The sequence below is a fragment of the Eleutherodactylus coqui genome, chromosome 1 (assembly GCF_035609145.1).
Source record: "Eleutherodactylus coqui strain aEleCoq1 chromosome 1, aEleCoq1.hap1, whole genome shotgun sequence".
NCBI lineage: Eukaryota > Metazoa > Chordata > Amphibia > Anura > Eleutherodactylidae > Eleutherodactylus > Eleutherodactylus coqui.
In genome coordinates, this window is record NC_089837.1 from 333,188,303 (window position 1) to 333,212,697 (window position 24,395).

A 24,395-nucleotide genomic window follows, 5' to 3' on the forward strand; every position below is an offset into this window, starting at 1 on the left:
AAGGCGAATAAGGTAACAAATGAACTTTATCATAAAACAGAAGCTACAGAAGGTATGGGCATGCTTTTGAGTTCCCTGTTAAACCTTGAACTTGTCCAACTGTGTAGATAAATATCTAGCTAGTAGGTGAACAATGACCTTCAAAAAATGCTCAGGTCATAGCTCTAATTGCTGGGCTGCAGGAGGCATGGCTTGGCCATTAAGGAGATAAGACGCACACAGGAGAGCTCTGCCATCCAGTCAGCAAAATTCCCCTGCCATCCTACTGTTGGTAGACGTTAGCCTGCTTGTGCTGTCCTCGCTTGCCCTAGGGAAGCATTTGGAAACCTTATAAGGTCTTGCCAAGCATAGAATCTGGCCATGGCCTTGTGCATCCTGCTGAAGCTCAAAGATCCCCATCCTAAATTTTTGGGTGCTGGCTTTGAAACCCTACTGCTGCTTCAGCTGTGCAGGAAACTGACCTGAGAGTCTCGGTGGTGTCGCAACTGTAAGCCACTCTCTTCACCCTGCTCTTACAGCGGCTGCAAAAATTGTGCGAGATTTGTGCGTTGCAAGACACACAAATCGCACATGAATATGAAGCCCATTCTTTTGAATACGATCATACGCAGGAGCAATGTTTTGTTTTTTCTCTGCATCGCACGAGAATATGATGATGTGATGTGAGCTGGTTTTAACACAACAACCCCTCACATCCGCGGGGACGGCACACGTTGGCGAGTGTGATAAGGGGCAGAGTTTCACGGCCTGATATCAGACTCACTCGTGTGAAATTAGCCTAAGACTGGCTGTACACGGCTGGATTCGCATTGCGGAATGTGGAGCTGGCATCCACCTACGGATTCCACAGCATGTACCGCCCATAGCCTGCAATGGAAAAGCGTTTTTTCCTCTACACGGGCAGAAATCAATTGCGGTTTTCCGCTAATGGAGGAAAAATCACGGCATGCTTAATTTTAGTGCAGATTCTGCACGGACGGCCTCCATTGAACTTAATGCAAGCCGTGCGACCCGCTGCCCTGACATTGCGGAAAAGTCGCAGGCACCCACGTCATCTCCTAGCGACGGCACTGGAAAGTCAGTGATTAAGGGCTCATGTCCACGGGCAAAATAAGAATTAAAATCCGCAGCAGATTTTAACTCTTCTCCTGCCCGCGGATCCGCACCCCATAGGGATGCATTGACCACCCGCGGGGTAGATAAATACCCGCGGATCGTCAATAAAAGGGATTTAAAAAGAAATGGAGCATGAAAAAATCTGGACCATGCTCCATTTTCATGCGGGTCTCCCGCGGGGACGGCTCCCGCGGGCTTCTATTGAAGCCTATGGAAGCCGTCCGGATCCGCGGGAGACAAAATTCGGAATTTACTCACACGCTCCGTTTCTTCTCTTCGCGCGGCGCCATCTTCTCTCCGTCGTGGCCGGATCTTTTTTCTTCGGGACGGCGCATGCGCGGGGCACGTCACCGACGTCATCATGCGCATCCGCCGACCCGAAGAAAGAAGATCCGGCCGCGACGCAGAGAAGATGACGCCGCGGCGAAGAGAAGAAACGGAGCGGATAGGAGGTGAGTTTATTCTCATTTATTCTTATTTTCAGCGCCCATGTCCGCGGGGCAGGAGGGACCCGCTGCAGATTCTCCATGGAGAATCCGGAGCGGGCCTGATTTTCCCCGTGGACATGAGGCCTAAAAGGAAAAAGAACTGGTACGCGCGTATGCCAGCGGGGCACGGGGTTGGATTCTGCTGCGGGCTCACGCATGTGGAATCCGACCCAGTTGTGTGCAGCCGGCCTAACACTGTGTTCATGGATTTTGTTGCATCTTTGAACCACAATTACAATCACATTTAAAAACCGCATGTGGATTCAAACAATACCTGCGGTTTTTAAACTGCATGCAGGTTTCTGATGTGTTTTTCAGTTGTGTGTAAAGTCTTCAAATATGCGGTATATACCAAAGCTATACCAGCTGTACATATATAATTATATACAGGAGAGGTATAACCTATACCAGCTGTACATATATAATTATATACAGGACAGGTATAACTTATACCAGCTGTACATATATAAGTATATACAGGAGAGGTATAACTTATACCAGCTGTACATATATAATTATTTACAGTATATACCCAGGTTATACCAGCTGTACATATATAATTACATACAGGAGAAGTATAACTTATACCAGCTATACATATATACCGTAATTATATACAGTATATACCCAGGTTATACCAGCTGCACATATATAATTATATACAGTATATACCCAGGTTATAACAGCTGTACATATATAGTTATATACAGTATTGATCTGGATAATATTTTCCTCCAGCAGGTTTCAGGGTATTCTGTAGCTTCCAAATTGTATAGTATGCACACATAATGAAAGAATCCAGTCAGACACAAGTCATCAGCCTTGAATCTCAACCAGCTCTCTCCCTCCAGTTACAGAGCCTCGGGTCTTTATTGCAACACATGATACCTGCCCTTTATGGGCGTGCAACAGATTACATCAGTAACATATACATATTCTTATTCGCTGGTTATATAAAATTCCCCACCTCCCTGCCCACCCTCTCTCAAGTCCAGTGTAGTATGGACTATGTCCCCTCAGCATGCAGTCTAGCTAAAGGAATATCTGTGTACGTGACAAGTCATTGTTTAAGTAGTTTCTGTGTTATTTAAGAAGTTTCTGTGTGGGGGCAGGGCTGGGGAAACATCCAAGATGAACATAAGCAATCCATATAGCACTGTGATTTAACTCTTTCCTTATGCAGCAGAACTCCACATTTGGCTGAAGTCACAAAACACACATCTTTCACCATGCCATTGTCCAGCAACTACCATAATGAAATTATGCAGTCATTAGCCTCTATAGAGTCAAATCACTACAGCTGCATAATACTTCCAGTTCATTACAAATCAATAGACATTTTACGCTGACTAATCATCATGTCTACCACAATCCCCCCTTAAAATGTCTATCCTCTAACTCTCCATCTAATTTTCACAGTTCTCTGCGCGTGAGCCTATAACTGGAGCGCGTTGAAGGTTCGATTTAGGGTCTTCAAGCGGGTGTAGGACTTGTACACTCCTTCTGGGGATGCATCCAGCAAACTCATTGTGGGAGCGGCCTTTGCAGCATCAGTTCCACTGGTCTCTCTGACAGGGGATAACACAGCAGACTAGAACGGAAAAGATAATCAGTGCACATACAACAGCGACGCCCATCTGAGCCAGGATCCTTTGCCACCCGCTCATCCATGGGGAGTACTGGTCCCAAAGGTTAGCTCTTTTTAGTTAGTGCGGTCAGCTTTAGAGATGAGCGAGCACCAAAATGCTCGAGTGCTCGTTACTCGAGTCGAACTTTCAGTGATGCTCGAGAGTTCGTTTCGAGTAACGAACCCCATTGAAGTTAATGGGCGACTCGAGCATTTTTGTATATGACCTGTGCTCCACTAAGGTTTTCATTTGTGAAAATCTTAGCAAATCACCAAAGTCATGTAAAAAACACAGAAATGGATATGGCAGGCGAGGAGCAACATGCAGGGCTGCATTTCGGGCTCCGAGGTCTCACTATTAAGCCACAATAGTGGCAAGAGTGAGACCCCCCCCCCCCGCACTGTCAGCATAAAGATCGTTCTCCTCTGCCACAGCTGTAACAGCTGTGGCAGAGAAGAACGATGTTAGCCCATTGAATTCAATGGAGCCGGCAATACAGCCGGCTCCATTGAAAGCAATGGGCTGCCGGCGAGCGCGGGATGAATTTTCCGGAAGGGCTTAAAAATACAAGCCCTTACCTGAAAATCATTCTAAAATGTGTAAAAATTAAAAAAAAAAAGTATGCTCACCTTTCCGCTGCAGCCGGAGTTCAGCCGCGTCTGGCCGGCAGTTCTCCTGAACTGCCTTCTGTAGTATTCAGCAGGTGGGGATTTTAAATCCCCACCTGCTGAATACTACTCAGAGCAGTTCAGGAGAACTGCCAGCCGGCCGCGGCTGAACTCCGTCTGCCGGGATAAGGTGAGTATATATATTTTTTTACTTTTTACACATTTCTAGATGAATTTCAAGGAAGGGCTTATATTTTTAAGCCCTTCCCGAAAATTCATCCCGCGCTCGCCTGCAGCCCATTGCTTTCAATGGAGCCGGCTGTATTGCCGGCTCCATTGAATTCAATGGTCAGTGCTCGTTTAATCGAGACGAGTACCGCGTGGTGCTCGTCTCGAGTAACGAGCATCTCGAGCACCCTAATACTCGAACGAGCATCAAGCTCGGACGAGTATGCTCGCTCATCTCTAGTCAGCTTCTTAATGGCAACTGCGTCTTTACCCGTGGGTCACGTGTTGTCTGGGATGTAGGTAAAAGTCTCCCCTATCATCTTACAGACACTCCCCTTTTTAGCTAAAATCATATCTAAGGCCTTTCTATTTTGAAAAGTCATAGTCGAGGTAGGTCCTATTGGTCGACTAGTCCCTATAAGGCATCTCTAGTGTAATTTATAAAGCGCTGCTAATTATAATAAACATAATTAATCCAGTCAACATTTTATTTACCATAATGATCAGAAAAATGGACTTGAATCTAGCTTTACGTGGTCTCTAATTTTCAGAACTCGTCAGGTACCCCCCTTGGCTGTCCTATGAAGTCAATGTACACGTGTAGATCAAAACTACCACCAGGAGTCTCTCTTCTCACTCTAGTATAATGCTACAATACTAGTAGTGTGCACAGGTACGCACGGCATGGAACTCCCTGATCTTCACCCACACCAATGTCCCTCCTGGAGATAGCCCTGAAGGTGGACTAACACTGACCCTACACTACCTAGTGACAAGACTGGAAGGAACCGCCGTACCTATGCAGAAAACAAGAATAGACCAACATGACAGGATAACCACAGAACACAGACAGAGTTGGATCGAGATAAAGTAACTATTGGGGGTAACCTCATTGTCCTCAATGCTGTCTGACAGGATGTGGAGGAACATAAGGGCTTTACTAAGGCACACTCCCCTGCCCAATTACCTTCCAGGCGGGTCCTTTACCTCATGTCTCCACAAAGCCTGTAAACGTCTCCTAAGGTCTGGACCTGATTCTGCATCCATTCCCCTCCTATCGTACTGTAGGAGGTGCAATACCCGTTAGTGAGTTCCCCCAAAATCTCCCTCCACCCTGCCCATTTGCCTGGCAGGTGTAGTTTCCAGTGTAGTCAGTAATACTCTCTCTGGTGCAAAACACTTAAGTAGTTATAGAGTATTCCTTTTTCCACTTCTCACAAGCAGTGTAATTAGCGGAAATGTTCGTGAAAAGACTAAGAAACCACTCTTCAGCATCTACAGGGAGATTTAGGGGGACCATCTCCGAGTGTGGTCGGGCACTACCGCACACGCAACAGTTAGACTTGTTGCTCCTGTTAGCATTGTACCTCATCAAATCCAACCAGAGATTCTGGTCAGAGTAGCCAGTCGCTACTGTCAAGGTGTCCTCAAAGGTAGGGTCGGCTATGATCATCATGTTTGTCAAGGTCTTTATCTTACGGCGGAGGGGGTTGATTATGGGCACGGGACTAAGTGAAGGCTTCCATTCGGGTGCATCTACCGTATCCCTTTTTTTAAACTTCCCTAAGGGATCTGTCCTCCCGAACCGGTATGTCCCCAAACTGTAAGTCCCCCCATCCCCCGGGCTTGGATTTCCCAAGGTTAGTGTAAAAACCTTATTAAAACCAAGCAACATACTAAGTTCAGCCTTCCAATACCTGCTGTCCTTAATATTCTCAAGGAGGGTTATACGACTAATTAGGGATTTCCCGCTCTTATCTTTCTTATTTAAGGCACTTCGCGGTTTATAGGACCGGTCTGTTCCTGCGTTCCATCCCACTAATCCCCAATAACGGCAGTCTTCTCCCCAGACATTATCAGTGGCGCAAACATATTGTATTCCCCGGGTATATAAGTCATATAACCAGCTGGACTGAGCTAAATCTGGTCCGCGGTGGGATCTTGCGCCTAGACACGGGACCACAGTACAATAGTCGAAGGAATATGCGGCCACTTGAGTGTTGGATGAGTTATACCAGAAAGTAACCATATCCTCATATTCTTCCGGCTAAGGATTCCAGTTGCCACCCTCCTCTCTCACTAGCCCTAACCAGAGTAATGTCCTCGGCACAACTAAGACTGGTCTCCCGGATCTGACGCTTTCTTACAGTATGAAGCGTGGATCCATGTAAGTCTTTCGGCTAGTTTCACAGCTGTGGCAGTAGTCAAAAGCACCTGGTAGGGACCATCAATCGGGGCTCAAGAGGGTGCTTCCTGAGGAACGTCTTGACTCACACCCAATCCCCAGGCTGCAAGATATGTGTCCCACTGTCTGCCTCTGAGTCTGGAAGAGAACACCTGAGCATAGGCTTTGGTTAGTGCTTTAACAACGGAAATCACATACTTAGTCAACACATCAGATTGTAATTGTAACTACTGAGGATAGTAGTAACCTAGCCTTGGGGCTAGCCCAAACAATCTCGTAGGGAGATAATGCATGATCCCCCCTGGGTTCATATCTAACACTGAATAGGGCTATTGGATTACAGTCTTTTCAAAGTAGCCCCATTTTCGGCGTCATTTTAAGTATCTTTCTTTTTAGCGTGCCACTAAGTCTCTCCACCTTTCCACTACTCTAAAGGTGGTAGAGTGTGTAAAAGGCCTGGGATACACCCAGAGCAGATATGACATGTTACATTCACCTGAGAAGTTTGTACCTCTGTCTGACTCTGGATCACTTCTGGTACCCTATATTCACAGTTTACCTCGTTCATGAGCTTCTTTGCGGTTACCTACTTGTTTGCCTTGGTAACAGGGTCGGCCTCCAACCTGCAATGACATCATCATCAACAAGCACATATTCATACTTCCCAACAAGAGGGAGCTGAATGTAGTCAATTTGCAATCCCTGAAATGGGTAGAGTGGTCCCGGCAAGTGTGATGTGGCAAATTTACTTCTGCCCTGTCTTACCCATGGCATAGATCATGCTAAACTGGACAAATGATGCAGCAGCTACAGAGAACCCAGGAGTCGCTCGGCCTCTTTCAAGCGTCGACGTCATTGCTGCTTTACTAGGTGGGTCTTTCTGTGCGTCAGCTGGGCCATCATGGGATACAGGAACTGTGGTAGGCAAGTGCTGTTGACTGTTCACCATACACGGTCCTGTTTCTGCTGCTCCCACACTAGTCCATTTATCCTTTCCTTCCTTGCTGGCTTGTAACTGTAAAGTCTTTAGCATATCAAAGTCCAAATTTTGTCAATGCCCAAAGTTTTTACCACTGACTCATGCTGTCAGTATCTTTTCTTTTTTCTTCCACGGCTTGAGGGCCGCTGCCTTTGCTGTGCTGTCGGCGAGGGTGTCGTCTCTCGCTTCTCCAGTGTAGGAATCAGTGTGAGCACTCAACTTTGTCAGGTAGAAGTAGGGCCTCCATGAGACTCTGCACCGCTGCACCATTCTCAATTGGTTGTCCCGCTAAGGTAAAAAACTGTCTGGCCTTCCATATTGGGCCGTAATCATGAGCTATGCCAAATGCATACCAGGAGTCAGTGTAAAGGGTTGCCGTCTTACCTTTCGCCACTCTACACGCCTCAGTGAGGGCCTTCAATTCCGCTTCTTGTGCTGAGACATGCGGAGGCAGAGCTTCTGCTTCTAGGACATCTTGTTGTGTAACCACTGCATATCCGATGTGGAGTCATCAATCCTCACCCTGGTACCATCTGCAAAAAGCTCAACATATGCATTGTCAACAGAGGTTCCGGTAACTGTTTGCATACCTGCAGTTTCTTGCTGCATCAGTACTAAATAATCATGTTGATGTTCTATTTCACATGGATCAGAATCTTGTAGCACAAAATCATTTATTTCCTTTTTATGTTATTTCATTTATTTATTTTTTTTAAATCAATAGCTGATCTACAACACCTAGATCATCTATGACCCAGATCACCTATGCCTCCCCCCTTTTGAACCGGAATGCTCAATGGAAAAAAGAGTAATTGTGTTCCAACTAGTACAACGTTGAAAAAGGAAACCAAAAGGCACAAAAACAAGCACTTTGTTGGTCAAGGTGACATTGTAAAAAGTCTGAGCGAAAATATCCTTAAGATTTTTTTTTTCTTTTTCAAGTCGCAGTTAGCAATTTTAACACAAGTGGGTGCAACACAAGCAAAATTTACAGTCACTCAGTGAAATAGTATTTCAGGGAATTTCAATGTTTAACTTTCACTCTGCTGTCGGAATATAATTATAGCTTCAGTGTAGACTGACACTAGAATATACAAAGACATAAGGAAAAAAACTAAAGAATACAGATGAATTGACACTCTTCTCTGAGCAATTCAGTCCCTCTTTCTCACGTAAAAACCAAAATTACTTCATCAAATTGCGTGAAAAAGTTTGCTGGGTGACTATAGGGAAATTATTCCATCTGTAGGAGCCTTCCTTAACATCATCTGTCTGAACATCCATTGGAGAAGCAGGCAGTGGAAAACAGAGTCCCTGGGAACACACCATGAGAGGGCGTCCCCTGCTCATGCGTCCCTGGCCTCTGTCCCCCATGCATCAACTCCAATCTTCTATACACTATAAACCAGCTTAGTCATCTACTATGTCCTAAGCTGCATCTTCACAAAGAACAAAGGTTTGTTTCCCTGAACTTATTACACATCCATGGTGGCCACATTTTGGAGTGTAACAAAGTCTGGTCAAACAAGACCTTACTTCAGACAATCATGATGTTAGCACTGGATACAGTGGCATTGGGGAATGTAGGCCTCCCAAGTGCTGCAAGATGGCCGCCAGAGGCAGAAAGGGGCAGGGCTACACATCTCCCAGGTGAGGCAAGATGGCTGCTGGGGGAGGAAGGGGCGGGGCTTAGTCCTGTTCCTGATTGGAATGGCTGGAAGTAACATCACACACCCTGAAAATGAGCACATGGGGGGAAGTAATTTCAGGGTGGGGGCAGAGCTCACCACACTTGCTGCAGAGTCACACTACGTGGGGGTTTTAAAACATTGCAAGTGCGGCCGCCATTATAGGGATGGGCTATAGTCAACACAGAGGCATTACATTGTTCATGATACAGGCAATACACATCCCCCACTACACTCTCTCCTCGTGAATCCCTTTCCTACATTACACAACCTCCTAGCAATCTAAAGCACCTTCCTTTCTGCTAGGGCTTCCTGCTTATCTTCTGAAAACTTTCTGCAGTGTTTCTATAACCCGACATTCATTTCTTTCAGCAACTTTCCTGATCCTTTTCTTTGTAAAACGTTTCTACATGTTTTGCATATTCCAAAACATCCTGCACTGATCCCGTATTCAATTCTGCCTGCTTATTCTATCCTATTTGAAATTTCTGGACACAGTAAAACTCTTTTACCAAATTCCACCCATCTCTTCTTATATCCCTCACAAATCACAATGCACATTAATTCTATAACACTGAACAGACGGGACAGACGGGATTACTGGAGAATACCCACAATGGCTCAAGGTATATATATCTCACTTACCTTTGCAACAGCCCGCCCTCTACTAGTAATCCCCAACAGCACTCCCTGCACACAATTTGGACAGGACATTTAGCTATACACAGAGACTGACGATTATATTCAGTGATAAAGACCTCAACAATATCCGGAGACTTCAGCCGTCACACCACGGCTATAATTCCTGCATATCCTTCCGTTTGTACAAGAGCATATACCATGCTCGATCATACAAGTGAATACGCGTATTTTAAAACTACCTGACCTCAAAGTATTACCTAGGAGTGTGCGCCTCTCTGGCGTGCGCCCTCAAAGCGTATAGGAACACAGACTATGTCCTGCTATACACTCAAGTCCGCCTGTCTACGCACATTAACCCTCACAGAATTTGTCTCTTGGTCTTGTATACACAATCTTTAAACTGTCTCAGACACAATATTCACAGCATACAGAATACCCCTAGACACGGTGATAATCGGGTAGACAGAATTATATTACCTGCCTTTCAGTGATTTATTACTCTGGCTGTAGAGGCAGACAGATAAACCGACAGAAGTCATCACACAGGTAGATTAACATAAAGCAATCTTACCATGTTCTGTAGATTTTCGGGCCCATGAGTTCTGCGTGTTATCTGCCAGTCTCTGTATCTTTCCAGAATAAAAAAAATCACACATCTACCCGCCCACACAGGGGGGAATTTCTGTGTACGTGACAAGTCATTGTTTAAGTAGTTTCTGTGTTATTTAAGAAGTTTCTGTGTGGGGGCAGGGCTGGGAAAACATCCAAGATGAACACAAGCAATCCATATAGCACTGTGATTTAACTCTTTCCTTATGCAGCAGAACTCCACATTTGGCTGAAGTCACAAAACACACATCTTTCACCATGCCATTGTCCAGCAACTACCATAATGAAATTATGCAGTCATTAGCCTCTATAGAGTCAAATCACTACAGCTGCATAATACTTCCAGTTCATTACAAATCAATAGACATTTTACACTGACTAATCATCATGTCTACCACAGTATATACCCAGGTTATACCAGCTGTACATATATAATTATATACAGTATATACCCAGGTTATGCCAGCTGTACATATATAATTATATACAGGAGATCTTCACGTTATGTTACACCAGTATGGTACATATAGGAGATGTATATACATCTCCTGTATACAGTGATATCAGCCATGCTGGTGTAAGGCCGGTCTCACATCTGTGTCGGGACCTCTGGACGGCGATTCCATCACAGATCCACCACCAAATACCGGGAAAAAGAGCTGCATGAGGGTCCAAAATCGGATGAACCCCATTATAGTAAATGGAGTCCTTCCAGCGCTATTCGGTTCTGTTCACAGGCGGATCGTTCGTCCGCAGGGATTCCCCTTTCCTGCTCCCAAAGTGGAATTCTCCAGTGCAGGTATAAAAACAAACAAGATTGGATATCTTCTGTATATAATTATACATGTACAGCTGAATATAAGTTATACATTCTGTATATAGTAATATAGGGTATGCTGATATAAACTGGGCCAGGTTACACCCGCATGGTCTATATCACTATATACAGGGGATGTATAACTTATACCAGCTGCACATATATAATTGGGACTTTCATTTACAGGCTGCCCACACACTGCTACAGAGGTCAGTAGAGGAAGGAGTGTAATTACATATGTATAGCTGGTATAAGTTATACCAGCTGTATATATATAATTATATACAGGAGATACACAGGTCACATCAGCATGGTACATATCACTAAACACAGGATGTATATTCCCTGTATCCCTGTATATAGTGCTATGTCCCATGCTGGTGTGACCTGTGTATCTCCTGTATATAATTATATATATACAGCTGGTATAACTTATACCAGCTATACATATGTAATTACACTCCTTCCTCTACTCACCTCTGCAGCAGTGTGTGGGCAGCCTGTAAATGAAAGTCCCATCCTCTGATCACACGACCAGAGCCTGGTCATGTGATCTGCAACCATAGGTCCTCCTGCACTCTTATGTACAGGCTGTGCATCCATCGTTGCGGAGGTAAGTAGAGCCACACTAACCCCTCCCCCTGGAAATCGCTGGCCGGCAGAGACTGATAGACTGCAGTTGTGACCACTCACAGCTGCGGCCTATCAGTGAGAGGGCCGCGTGTCATGGGAGTCTGCAGCCTGTAATTGGCTGCTGACTCCACGTGTAACAGCCCTCCCCTCTGTGAGTGCTGACCTGCGGCGCTGCCTCTCACCTCTCTCCTTTTCTCTCCAGCTACAAACACACTGTCGGCCGTAGTGATCATGCGGCAAACAGTGCCGGTAATGCACGCACTGTGCATGTTGAATATGGTGAGGCCTCTGGGCCCCCTCAGCGCAGGGGCCGGGTTGCAGCTGCGACCCCTGCTTCCCCTCACAGTACGCCAGTGGGAACAAGAGTATGGCATGGCGTGATTGTGCGCATGGAACCCCAAGCATAGTTGTTAATTGAGGTTTCTATTATAACCTGCAATGTAGAGAAACAAAAAAAGACAGAATGTTTTGAAGTGATCACATGTCAGGGATCGCTCGCTGGCGCTCCGGGTTCGGGATGATGCTTCGGGTATAAGTCCCCAGTCGCTCTGGCATGTGGGATTGTGTCTCCTACATATCCAACCGATAGTGAGGTCATTTCTATGTGCCACACACAGGTTCCGTGCACACAAGCATTTCATGACTTGCTTTACTATATAGGTAAGCTCTTCTCATGTTGTGTTTATGCTTGATAAAGATGTTTTGTGATCCTCGAAACGCGTTGCCATACTCTTGTACCCTCTACTTGTCGTGATTGAAATAAGCCTGTGATTGAACTTCATGGACAAAAGGAGACTTTCTTCTGATTTTGACACCATATAGGGAGCCTCAAGGAGAGTCTTCATCCTTTTCATTCACTTTGTAAACTGTATCAAACTTCCTGCGAGCATAAGTCCTTTTTCTTTTACTTTTGTTCTTTATCCTGGATCGTCTTATATACTTTCAGATGTCTGGGCTGCTAGCTCTCCACCTGGGTGGATTTAGGAAATACAGAGCATCTATCTTCTATTCAAATAAGAACGTTCCCACTAGTCTATGGTCAAGCCGCATCTATAGTAGCCCCAGTTACAGAAGAAAACCTCCCCTTGTAGTGACATTAAAGGGGTTGTCCCGCGCCGAAACGGGTTTTTTTTTTTTTCAACCCCCCCCCCGTTCGGCGCGAGACAACCCCGATGCAGGGAGGTAAAGAAAGCTCACCGGAGCGCTTACCTGAATCCCCGCGCTCCGGTGACTTCTCTACTCACCGCTGAAGATGGCCTCTTCCTCCGTGGACCGCAGCTCTTCTGTGCGGTCCACTGCCGATTCCAGCCTCCTGATTGGCTGGAATCGGCACGTGACGGGGCGGAGCTACACGGAGCTACACGGAGCCCCATAGAAGACTGCAGAAGACCCGGACTGCGCAAGCGCGGCTAATTTGGCCATCGGAGGGCGAAAATTAGTCGGCACCATGGAGACGAGGACGCCAGCAACGGAACAGGTAAGTATAAAACTTTTTATAACTTCTGCATGGCTCATAATTAATGCACAATGTACATTACAAAGTGCATTATTATGGCCATGCAGAAGTGTACAGACCCACTTGCTGCCTCGGGACAACCCCTTTAAACACTGGTAGAGCTGATCAGGGTTTGCTAGGGCCCTGCAGCTCTGCTGTGACAGGGTTTTCGACAGTCATGTGATCACCGGGTCGCATAGCAGAACTAACACTTCCGCTTTCACTTTTTAGTATATAGAGCTCATTGAGCGCTATATAGCCTAGAAGGAAGACAGAAGTGGTTTAAAAACTGCATCTCCCTTCTCCTCCTGGTCTGCAGCTAAGGAGCAGACGTGCTACTGCTTGATTGCAGGAGATTTAATCCCACACTATTCTGTTACTGTCATTCTATTAATAGTCAGAATTAAAATCTAGGACTAAGCGCCATAAATTTATCACCCTTGATCCTTAAGGGGTTAATACAGTCCCATTCTAATAGCAGTCATGTCCGGCTATTTATAGGGGTTGTTACTGCAGCACCACATAGGGAGGCCCCGGACACCTGACATACATGGGGAGCTGGGAGGATAAAGTGCTAACTTGTCACGGTGGCACTTACCATGCTCCTTCCCAGAGGGACACACACAGCCAAGGCCAGAGTAGCACTTCAGTCCACTTCAGACACCCCTAGGATAGGAAATACCCACCAAACTGGATAACAGGGTGGGGGGTAATTGTCACGTGTGACGCCACCGTTCCAACACTCACACCGGTATGACCCTCGGCGAATAAATAATTCAGCCTCAGACAGTTCTTAAGTACCATGGGTGTCTGGTAATGGTCAGAGCCTGGTCTAAACTTTATTTGAATAAAGATTAAATAGTACAATGCAAGTCAATTGTAGACTTCACAGTGCAGGCAAATTAATAGACTTCAGAACTGAGTACCGTCAAACGGCTCTTACAGGCTCAAAGACACACACGTGTGAACAGAGATTATTATCTTGTAGTACCTACATCCAGCCTTGGAGACGTGTGGGTATGAAAAATAAAGGGTGTACCTCTACGTGGTGATCCAGACTTCAGACGGTAACGTAGGAAAATCAGAAGAGATAGATAGTACCTCTGCACTGGCCTTGAAGAAACACACACTAGAACTCACAGATGCTCTCTCTCTCCTGGGGCTCACTCTCCTTAAAAATCAGCTCACATCCAGATTGGGAAATCTCTCCTTTTCCTGCATCTTCAACACACAAGGGCTATAGGTGCCCCCATGTGTATCTGTGCTTCCTCTAGCAGCCTTATAAGATGAAACCCCTTTCCCACTCTCAATCACTCACTTTTATAAACTCTCTCATACCACATGACATGACATACTTCATATATTTGCATGCAGACTTTGGATTTTATTAAAGGTTAACCTCTCAAGCGCTGCAGCTGTGCAGCACACATACTGGAAATGACAAGACAGTTCTACATAGTGCATCAACATAAGACATACATGTATGACATTTATGGAGGGGACCAGGATGAAGAGCTGGGTCACTACATCACCACAAGGTAAAGTTTGCAATGCCTACGTTTGCACTCAGCAAAGTGTTAGATATGTTTCCAAGTAATTATTACATGTATCGCAACGCTGTGACACTTACCGTTTAGCAGTACATTCGCACTTCATGTTTGTCTAGGTCCCCATTAATGGTTCCGTGGTACTCCTGCATTCGCCCAGCAAGGTCCTCTCTGATCGGTAACGAGCATGCGCATGCAATAAGACAGCTGCGAGATCCATATTTCCGTCCCGGGCAGTGAACGCTATGTCACTAGTGATGTTGTGTTTGCTTTCCCGGACGGAAATAAAAGAGCTGTGGAGTAAGATGGCGCTATACAAATAAAAATTATTATATTATATTACATGACGAAACTGCAAAATGTGCTAATGTGTAATGTGATCAGCATTGAAATCAAAGAAACAGAGCAAAATGCTAATGCATGAAGGAATTGGTGGCAGCGGGAAGTGAGTTACTTCTGGCTAAAGTGGATTTTAATGACAAAACTCCCTTTTAAAGGACTTTTCCCATTACTTAAAATTGCCCCACAGCCTCTGTCCTTCCTGATTGCTGCTGACCAGGACATTTGACAGCTGCAGCCAATCACAGGCTTTACAAGGTCACTGCTGCAGCCCGTGATTGGTTACATCAGTCACATGTCCTTCTCAGCAACAATCAGGAAGGACAGAGAGGCTATAGAGCAATTTTAAGTAATGGGAAAGCCCCACTGGAGTAAGGCCAGTTCTCCTGAATCTGTGGCCCTGTATGTGAACACGAAGGAAGCTTGTCATCTGGTTGAAGTAAAGGATGCCATACGCCTAAAATAATGGCCGAATGTTAGTGCTGCCAACAGCTATTTCTTCCAACTTCACCCTAAAGGTGGACACTCACTGGCGTTTTTTCTCCGCTGCGAGAGTAAGTGAAAAGTCTCACAGCGCAGTGCGAGAAAAACGCTGGTAAATCTCTGGAACATCGGCAGTCTTTTCAATGGGGCCAGCGTCAGCAGAGCTAGCCCCATTGAAAAGATATGGAGAATGCCGCAGACTTCTGCCACAGTTGTGACAGCTGTTACAGCTGTGGCAGAAGTGCAGAATGATTATCCATTGCTTTCAATGGGATCAGCACTGCTGCCGATCCCATTGAAAGCAGTGCTTTCTGGCAACCCCGCAGTATGATTATCGGGGAAGTGCTTGAAATGTAAGCCCTTCCCTGAAAATCATCAATAAGTGATAAAAAATTTAAAAAAAAATCTTTACTCACCTCTCCGCCAATCAGACGCGTCCTCCGGCTGGCTCCCTGACACTGCTATCCAGCACTTTCAGCAGTCGGGGATTTAAAAATCCCTGTCTCCTGAAAGGGCTGTGCTGCTTGGCTAAGATAGTGCTATTCATGAATGAATAGCTAAACACTATCTGTAATTGGCTGAGCCCTCAGTCAATAGCTAAGCACTAGCTGCTATAGGCTGAGCCCTCTGCCAATCAGCACAGCCCTTTCAGGAGGCAGGGATTTTTAAATCCCCACTTACTAAAAACGCTGGACAGCAGTGCTGGGAGCCAGCCGGAGGACGCGTCTGAGCAGCGGAGCGGTAAGTAAAGATTTTTTTAAATTTTTTTTACCCCTTATTGATGATTTTCAGGGAAGGGCTTACATTTCAAGCCCTTCCCCGATAATCATACTGTGGGGCTTGCCAGAAAGCACTGCAGTGGGATATCATTCTGCACTTCTGCCACATTCTGCACTTCATCCCCCGCGGGGATGAAGGAAACTCCTGCCACAGCTGTGGCAGAAGTCCGCGGCATTCTCCATATCTTTCTTTGATATGTTATGTGTAGAGATGAGCGAGCACCAAAATGCTCGGGTGCTCGTTACTCGGGACAAAGTTATCGCGATGCTCGAGGGTTCGTTTCGAGTAACGAACCCCATTGAAGTCAATGGACGACCCGACCATTTTTGTATATCGCAGATGCTCGCTAAGGTTTTCATTTGTGAAAATCTGGGCAATTCAAGAAAGTGATGGGAACGACACAGCAACGGATAGGGCAGGCGAGGGGCTACATGTTGGGCTGCATCTCAAGTTCCCAGGTCCCACTATTAAGCCACAATAGAGGCAAGAGTGGGCCCCCCCCCTCCCAACAATTTTTACTTCTGAAAAGCCCTCATTAGCAATGCATACCTTAGCTAAGCACCACACTACCTCCAACAAAGCACAATCACTGCCTGCATGACACTCCGCTGCCACTTCTCCTGGGTTACATGCTGCCCAACCCCCCCCCCTGCACGACCCAGTGTCCACAGCGCATACCAAATTGTCCCTGCGCAGCCTTCAGCTGCCCTCATGCCACGCCACACTCATGTCTATTTATAAGTGCGTCTGCCATGAGGAGGAACCGCAGGCACACACTGCAGAGGGTTGGCACGGCTAGGCAGCGACCCTCTTTAAAAGGGGCGGGGCGATAGCCCACAATGCTGTACAGAAGCAATGAGAAATATAATCCTGTGCCACCGCCATCAGGAGCAGCAGACGTGGGCATAGCAATGGGGAACCTATGTGCCACACACTATTCATTCTGTCAAGGTGTCTGCATGCCCCAGTCAGACCGCGGTTTTTTATAAATAGTCACAGGCAGGTACAACTGGGAATCCCCAACTCCGCAATGGGAATTCCGTGTGCACCCACAGCATGGGTGGCTCCCTGGAACCCACCGGCTGTACATAAATGTATCCCATTGCAGTTCCCTGGACAGCAGAGCTAACGTCAGATTAAATGCAGGTGGGCTTCGGCCCACACTGCATGCCCCAACCTGACCAGGCTTTTTAATTCATAGACACAGGCAGGTACAACTCCCTATTGTGAAGTCCCTGTGGACCGACAGCATGGGTGGGTGCCAGGAAGCCACCGGCGGCACATAAATATATCCCATAGCATTGCCCATCACAGCTGAGGTAATGTCATGTTTAATGCAGGTGGGCTTCGGCCCACACTGCATGCCCCAGTCAGACTGGGGTTCTTTAGAAGTGGACACATGTAGTTACAACTCCGTGTGGACCGACAGCATGGGTGGCTCCCTGGAACCCACCGGCGGTACATAAATATATCCCATTGCAGTGCCCAGCACAGCTGATGTAATGTCAGCTGTAATGCAGGTGGGCAAAAAATTAATTGGATTACACTGTAGGCGAGGGCCCCAAAAAATTGGTGAACCAACAGTACTAATGTACCTCAGAAAAATTGCCCATGCCCAACCAAGAGGGCAGGTGAAACCCATTAATCGCTTTGGTTAATGTGGCTTAATTGGTAACTAGGCCTGGAGGCAGCCCAGTTAAAATAAAAATTGGTTCAGGTGCAAGTTTCAACGCTTTAATGAGCATTGAAACGTATAAAAATTGTTTACAAAAATTATATGACTGAGCCTTGTGGGCCTAAGAAAAATTGCCCGTTCAGCGTGATTACGTCAGGTTTCAGGAGGAGGAGCAGGAGGAAGAGGATGAATATTATACACAGATTGATGAAGCAAAAATGTCCCCGTTTTTGATGGTGATAGAGAACGATGCTTCCATCCGCGGGTGCAGCCTACGTATTGCTTAGGTATCGCTGCTGTCCGCTGGTGGAGAAGAGAAGTCTGGGGAAATCCAGGCTTTGTTCATCTTGATGAGTGTAAGCCTGTCAGCACTGTCGGTTGACAGGCGGGTACGCTTATCTGTGATGATTCCCCCAGCCGCACTAAACACCCTCTCTGACAAGACGCTAGCCGCAGGACAAGCAATCACCTCCAGGGCATACAGCGCGAGTTCAGGCCACGTGTCCAGCTTCGACACCCAGTAGTTGTAGGGGGCAGAGGCGTCACCGAGGACGGTCGTGCGATCGGCTACGTACTCCCTCACCATCCTTTTACAGTGCTCCCGCCAACTCTGGGGAGCGGTGACACAGTCTTGCTGGGGAGCCATAAAGCTGGCAAAGGCCTTGGAGAATGTTCCCCTGCCTGCGCTGTACATGCTGCCTGATCTCTGAGCCTCCCCTGCTACCTGGCCCTCGGAACTGCGCCTTCTGCCACTAGCGCTGTCGGATGGGAATGTTACCATCAGTTTGTCCGCCAGGGTCCTGTGGTATTGCATCACTCTCGAACCCCTTTCCTCTTCGGGTATGAGAGTGGAAAGGTTCTCCTTATACCGTGGGTCGAGCAGTGTGTACACCCAGTAATCCATAGTGGCCAGAATGCGTGTAACGCGAGGGTCACGAGAAAGGCATCCTAACATGAAGTTAGCCATGTGTGCCAGGGTACCTGTACGCAACACATGGCTGTCCTCACTAGGAAGATCACTTTCAGGATCCTCCTCCTCCTCCTCCGGCCATACACGCTGAAAGGATGACAGGCAAGCAGCATGGGTACCCTCAGCAGTGGGCCAAGCTGTCTCTTCCCCCTCCTCCTCATGCTCCTCCCCCTCCTCCTCAACGCGCTGAGATATAGACATGAGGGTGCTTTGACTATCCAGCGACATACTGTCTTCCCCCGCCTCCGTTTCCAAGCGCAAAGCGTCTGCCTTTATGCTTTGCAGGGAACTTCTCAAGAGGCATAGCAGAGGAATGGTGACGATAATGATTGCAGCATCCCCGCTCACCATCTGGGTAGACTCCTCAAAGTTTCCAAGGACCTGGCAGATGGCTGCCAACCAGGCCCACTCTTCTGTAAAGAATTGAGGAGGCTGACTCCCACTATGCCGCCCATGTTGGAGTTGGTATTCCACTATAGCTCTACGCTGCTCATAGACTCTGGCCAACATGTGGAGCGTAGAGTTCCACCGTGTCGGCACGTCGCACAGCAGTTGGTGCACTGGCAGATTAAACCAATGTTGCAGGGTCCGCAGGGTGGCAGCGTCCGTCTTGGAGTTGCGGAAATGTGCGCTGACCCGGCGCACCTTTCCGAGCAGGTATGACAAGTGTGGGTAGCTTTTCAGAAAGCGCTGAACCACCAAATTAAAGACATGGGCCAGGCATGGCACGTGCGTGATGCTGCCGAGCTGCAGAGCCGCCACCAGGTTACGGCCGTTGTCACACACGACCATGCCCGGTTGGAGGCTCAGCGGCGAAAGCCAGCGGTCGGTCTGCTCTGTCAGACTCTGCAGCAGTTCGTGGGCCGTGTGCCTCTTCTCTCCTAAGCTGAGTAGTTTCAGCACGGCCTGCTGACGCTTGCCCACCACTGTGCTGCCACGCCGCGCGACAGCGACTGCTGGCGACGTGCTGCTGCTGACATATCTTGATTGCGAGACAGAGGTTGCGTTGGAGGAGGAGGAGGGAGGTTTAGTGGAGGAAGCATACACCGCCGCAGATACCAGCACCGAGCTGGGGCCCGCAATTCTGGGGGTGGGTAGGACGTGAGCGGTCCCAGGCTCTGACTCGGTCCCAGCCTCCACTAAATTCACCCAATGTGCCGTCAGGGAGATATAGTGGCCCTGCCCGCCTGTGCTTGTCCACGTGTCCGTTGTTAAGTGGACATTGGCAGTAACCGCTTTGGTGAGGGTGCGTACAATGTTGCGGAAGACGTGGTCGTGCAGGGCTGGGACGGCACATCGGGAAAAGTAGTGGCAACTGGGAACCGAGAAGCGCGGGGCCGCCGCCGCCATCATGCTTTTGAAAGCCTCCGTTTCCACAAGCCTATACGGCAGCATCTCAAGGCTGATCAATTTGGCAATGTGCGTGGCGGCGTACTTGCGCTTGCGCTCAAACAGTGGCGCCAGCAACGTCTGTACGCTGCGCTGAGAGACATTGCTGGATGGGGCCGAGGACAGCGGAGGTGAGGGTGTGGGTGCAGGCCAGGAGACGGTAGTGCCTGTGTCCTTAGAGGGGCGTTGGATCTCAGTGGCAGGTTGGGGCACAGGGGGAGAGGCAGTGGTGCAAACCTGAGGCGGTGAACGGCCTTCGTCCCACCTTGTGGGGTGCTTGGCCATCATATGCCTGCGCATGCTGGTGGTGGTGGCTCCCCAGCTGATCTTGGCGTGACAAAGGTTGCACACCACTGTTCGTCGGTCGTCAGGTGTCTCTGTGAAAAACTGCCACACCGTAGAGCACCTTGACCTCTGCAGGGTGGCATGGCGCGAGGGGGCGCTTTGGGAAACAGTTGATGGATTATTCGGTCTGGCCCTGCCTCTACCCCTGGCCACCGCACTGGCTCGGCCTGTGCCCACACCCTGACTTGGGCCTCCGCGTCCTCGCCCGCGTCCACGTCCTCTAGGCCTACCCCTACCCCTCAGCATGCTGTATTACCAGTAGTGCAGAAACAGAACGCTGTAATTAAATGTGCCACTTATTGGCCTGTGGTTGGAGGCTGACTTCGCTTACGGAACGCACAGCAGAGCCAGGAAATAATTTTGCGCAAGCCTGCTGTAACACTTAGCTGGCTGCATATGATTTAGGACAACTACCCCCAGCACAGACCCAGTACACTGAGGACGGTCACAGGCAGCCAAAATAGATTTTTTTTCCCAAATGTTTTTGGAAAGGCCCACTGCCTATATACACTGTATATGTCTTCTCTCTCTGTGTCACCACTACTGGCCCTGGAGTATGTAAAATAACTGCAGACTGTTGCACTGTGGACTGGAATACAGCGGTGATCTAACAGCCAACACAGAGCCAGGAAATAATTTTGCGCAAGCCTGCTGTAACACTTAGCTGGCTGCGTATGAATTAGGACAACTACCCCCAGCAGAGACCCAGTACACTAAGGACGGTCACAGGCAGCCCAAATAGATTTTTATTCCCAAATGTTTTTGGAAAGGCCCACTGCCTATATACACTGTATATGTCTTCTCTCTCTGCGTCACCACTACTGGCCCTGGAGTATGTAAAATAACTGCAGACTGTTGCACTGTGGACTGGAATACAGCGGTGATCTAACAGCCAACACAGAGCCAGGAAATAATTTTGCGCAAGCCTGCTGTAACACTTAGCTGGCTGTGTATGAATTAGGACAACTACCCCCAGCACAGACCCAGTACACTGAGGACGGTCACAGGCAGCCCAAATAGATTTTTTTTCCCAAATGTTTTTGGAAAGGCCCACTGCCTATATTCAATAAATATGTCTTCTGTCCCTGCCTCACCAGCACTACTGGCCCTGGACTATGTATAATTACTGCACTGCGCAATGCTCTGCACGGCCGATATACAAAAAAAAAAAAACTGCAACACTGCAAAAAGCAGCCTCCACACTACTGCACACGGTTAGATGTGGCTCTAAGAAGGACCGTTGGGGTTCTTGAAGCCTAAAATAACTCCTAACGCTCTCCCTATAGCGGCTCCGGCACCAGCAGCACTGTCCCTGATCTCTGTCAGAACGCATCTGTGGCGAGCCGCGGGAGGGGCCGATTTATATACTCGGGTGACACCTGATCTCGCCAGCCACTCACTGCAGGGGGGTGGTATAGGGCTTGAACGTCGCAGGGGGAAGTTGTAATGCCTTCCCTGTCTTTCTATTGGCCAGAAAAGCGCGCTAACGTCTCAGAGATGAAAGTGAAAGTAAGTCGAACATCGCGTGGTACTCGTCTCGAGTAACGAGCATCTCGAACACGCTAATACTCGAACGAGTATCAAGCTCGGACGAGTACGTTCGCTCATCTCTATTCACAAACATTTTTACACCGCTCTGTCTCTGCTCAATTCTTAATCCAGCATGCTGAGGGGTAGGGGTAGGGGCAGAGGACGTGGACGCGGTCGAGGACGCGGAGTCCCAAGTGAGGGTGTGGGCATAGGACGAGTTCCTGGTCCAGGTGAATCGCAGCCAGCTGCTGCGGGATTAGGAGAGAGGACAGTTTCTGTGGTCCCCAGCTTCATATCACAATTTTTGGGTCTACGTCGTAGACCTTTATTAAAAAATGAGCAGTGTGAGCAGGTCCTGTCGTGGATGGCAGAAAATGCATCCAGCAATCTATTGACCACCCAGTCTTCTACACCATCCACTGCTGCAACTCTGAATCCTCTGGCTGCTGCTCCTCCTTCCTCCCAGCCTCCTCACTCCATGAAAATGACACATTCTGAGGAGCAGGCAGACTCCCAGGAACTGTTCTCGGGCCCCTGCCCAGATTGGGCAACAATGGTTCCTCTCCCACCAGAGGAGTTTGTCGTGACCGATGCCCAACCTTTGGAAAGTTCCCGGGGTCCGGGGGATGAGGCTGGGGACTTCCGGCAACTGTCTCAAGAGCTTTCAGTGGGTGAGGAGGACGATGACGATGAGACACAGTTGTCTATCAGTGAGGTAGTAGTGAGGGCAGTAAGTCCGAGGGAGGAGCGCACAGAGGATTCGGAGAAAGGGCCGCTGGACCATAAGGTGACTGACCCCACCTGGTGTGATAAGCCAACTGAGGACCGGTCTTCAGAGTGGGAGGCAATTGCAGCCACAGGACAGGTTGGAAGAGGCAGTGGGGTGGCCAGGGGTAGAGGCAGGGCAAGAGCGAATAATCCACCAGCTGTTTCCCAAAGCACCCCCTCGCGCCAAGCCACCGTGCAGAGGCCAAGGTGCCCTAAGGTGTGGCAGTTTTTCACTGGGACAGCGGACAACCGACGAACAGTGGTGTGCAACCTTTGTGGCGCCAAGATCAGCCGGGGAGCCACCACCAGAAGCACAGGCATATGATGGCCAAGCACCCCACAAGGTGGGACGAAGGCCGTTCACTGACCCAGCTTGCGCTACTGCCTCTCCCCCTGTGCCCCAACCTGCCACTGAGATCCAACCCACCTCTCACGACACAGGCACGACCGTCTCCTGGCCTGGACCCATACCCTCACCTCCGCTGTCCTCGACCCCATCCAGCAATGTCTCTCAGCGCAGCGTCCAGCTGTCGCTAAGAGAATCGTTGGAGCAAAAGCGCAAATACGCCGCCACGCACCCGCACGCTCAAGCTTTAAATGTCCACATAGCCAAATTGATCAGCCTGGAGATGCTCCCCTACAGGCTGGTGGAAACTGAGGCGTTCAAAAACATGATGGTGGCGGCAGCCCCGCGCTTCTCTGTCCCCAGTCGCCACTATTTTTCACGGTGTGCCATCACAGCCCTGCACGACCACGTCTCACACAACATCGTATGCGCCCTCACCAACTCGGTTACTGCCAAGGTCTACTTTACAACGGACACGTGGACAAGCACAGGCGGGCAGGGCCACTATATCTCCCTGACGGCACATTGGGAGAATTTAGTGGAGGCTGGGACCGAGTCAGAGCCTGGGACCGCTCATGTACTACCCACCCCCAGAATTGCGGGCCCCAGATCGGTGCTGGTATCTGCGGCGATGTATGCCACCTCCACTAAACCTTCCTCCTCCTCCTCCCCCTCCTTCAACGCAATCTCTACCTCACAATCAAGACTTGTCAGCAGCAGCACGTCGCCAGCAGTCGGTGTCGTGCGGCGCAGCAGCTCAGCGGTGGGCAAGCGTCAGCAGGCCGTGCTAAAACTACTCAGCTTAGGAGAGAATAGGCACACGGCCCACGAACTGTTGCACGGTCTGACAGAGCAGACCGACCGCTGGCTTTCGCCACTGAGACTCCAACCGGGCATGGTCGTGTGTGACAACGGCCGTAACCTGGTGGCGGCTCTGCAGCTCGGCAGCCTCATGCACGTGCCATGCCTAGCCCACGTCTTTAATTTGGTGGTTCAGCGGTTTCTGAAAGGCTACCCACACTTGTCAGACCTCCTCGGCAAGGTGCGCCGGAGCAGCGCACATTTCCACAAGTCCTACACGGACACTGCCACCCTGCGCACCCTGCA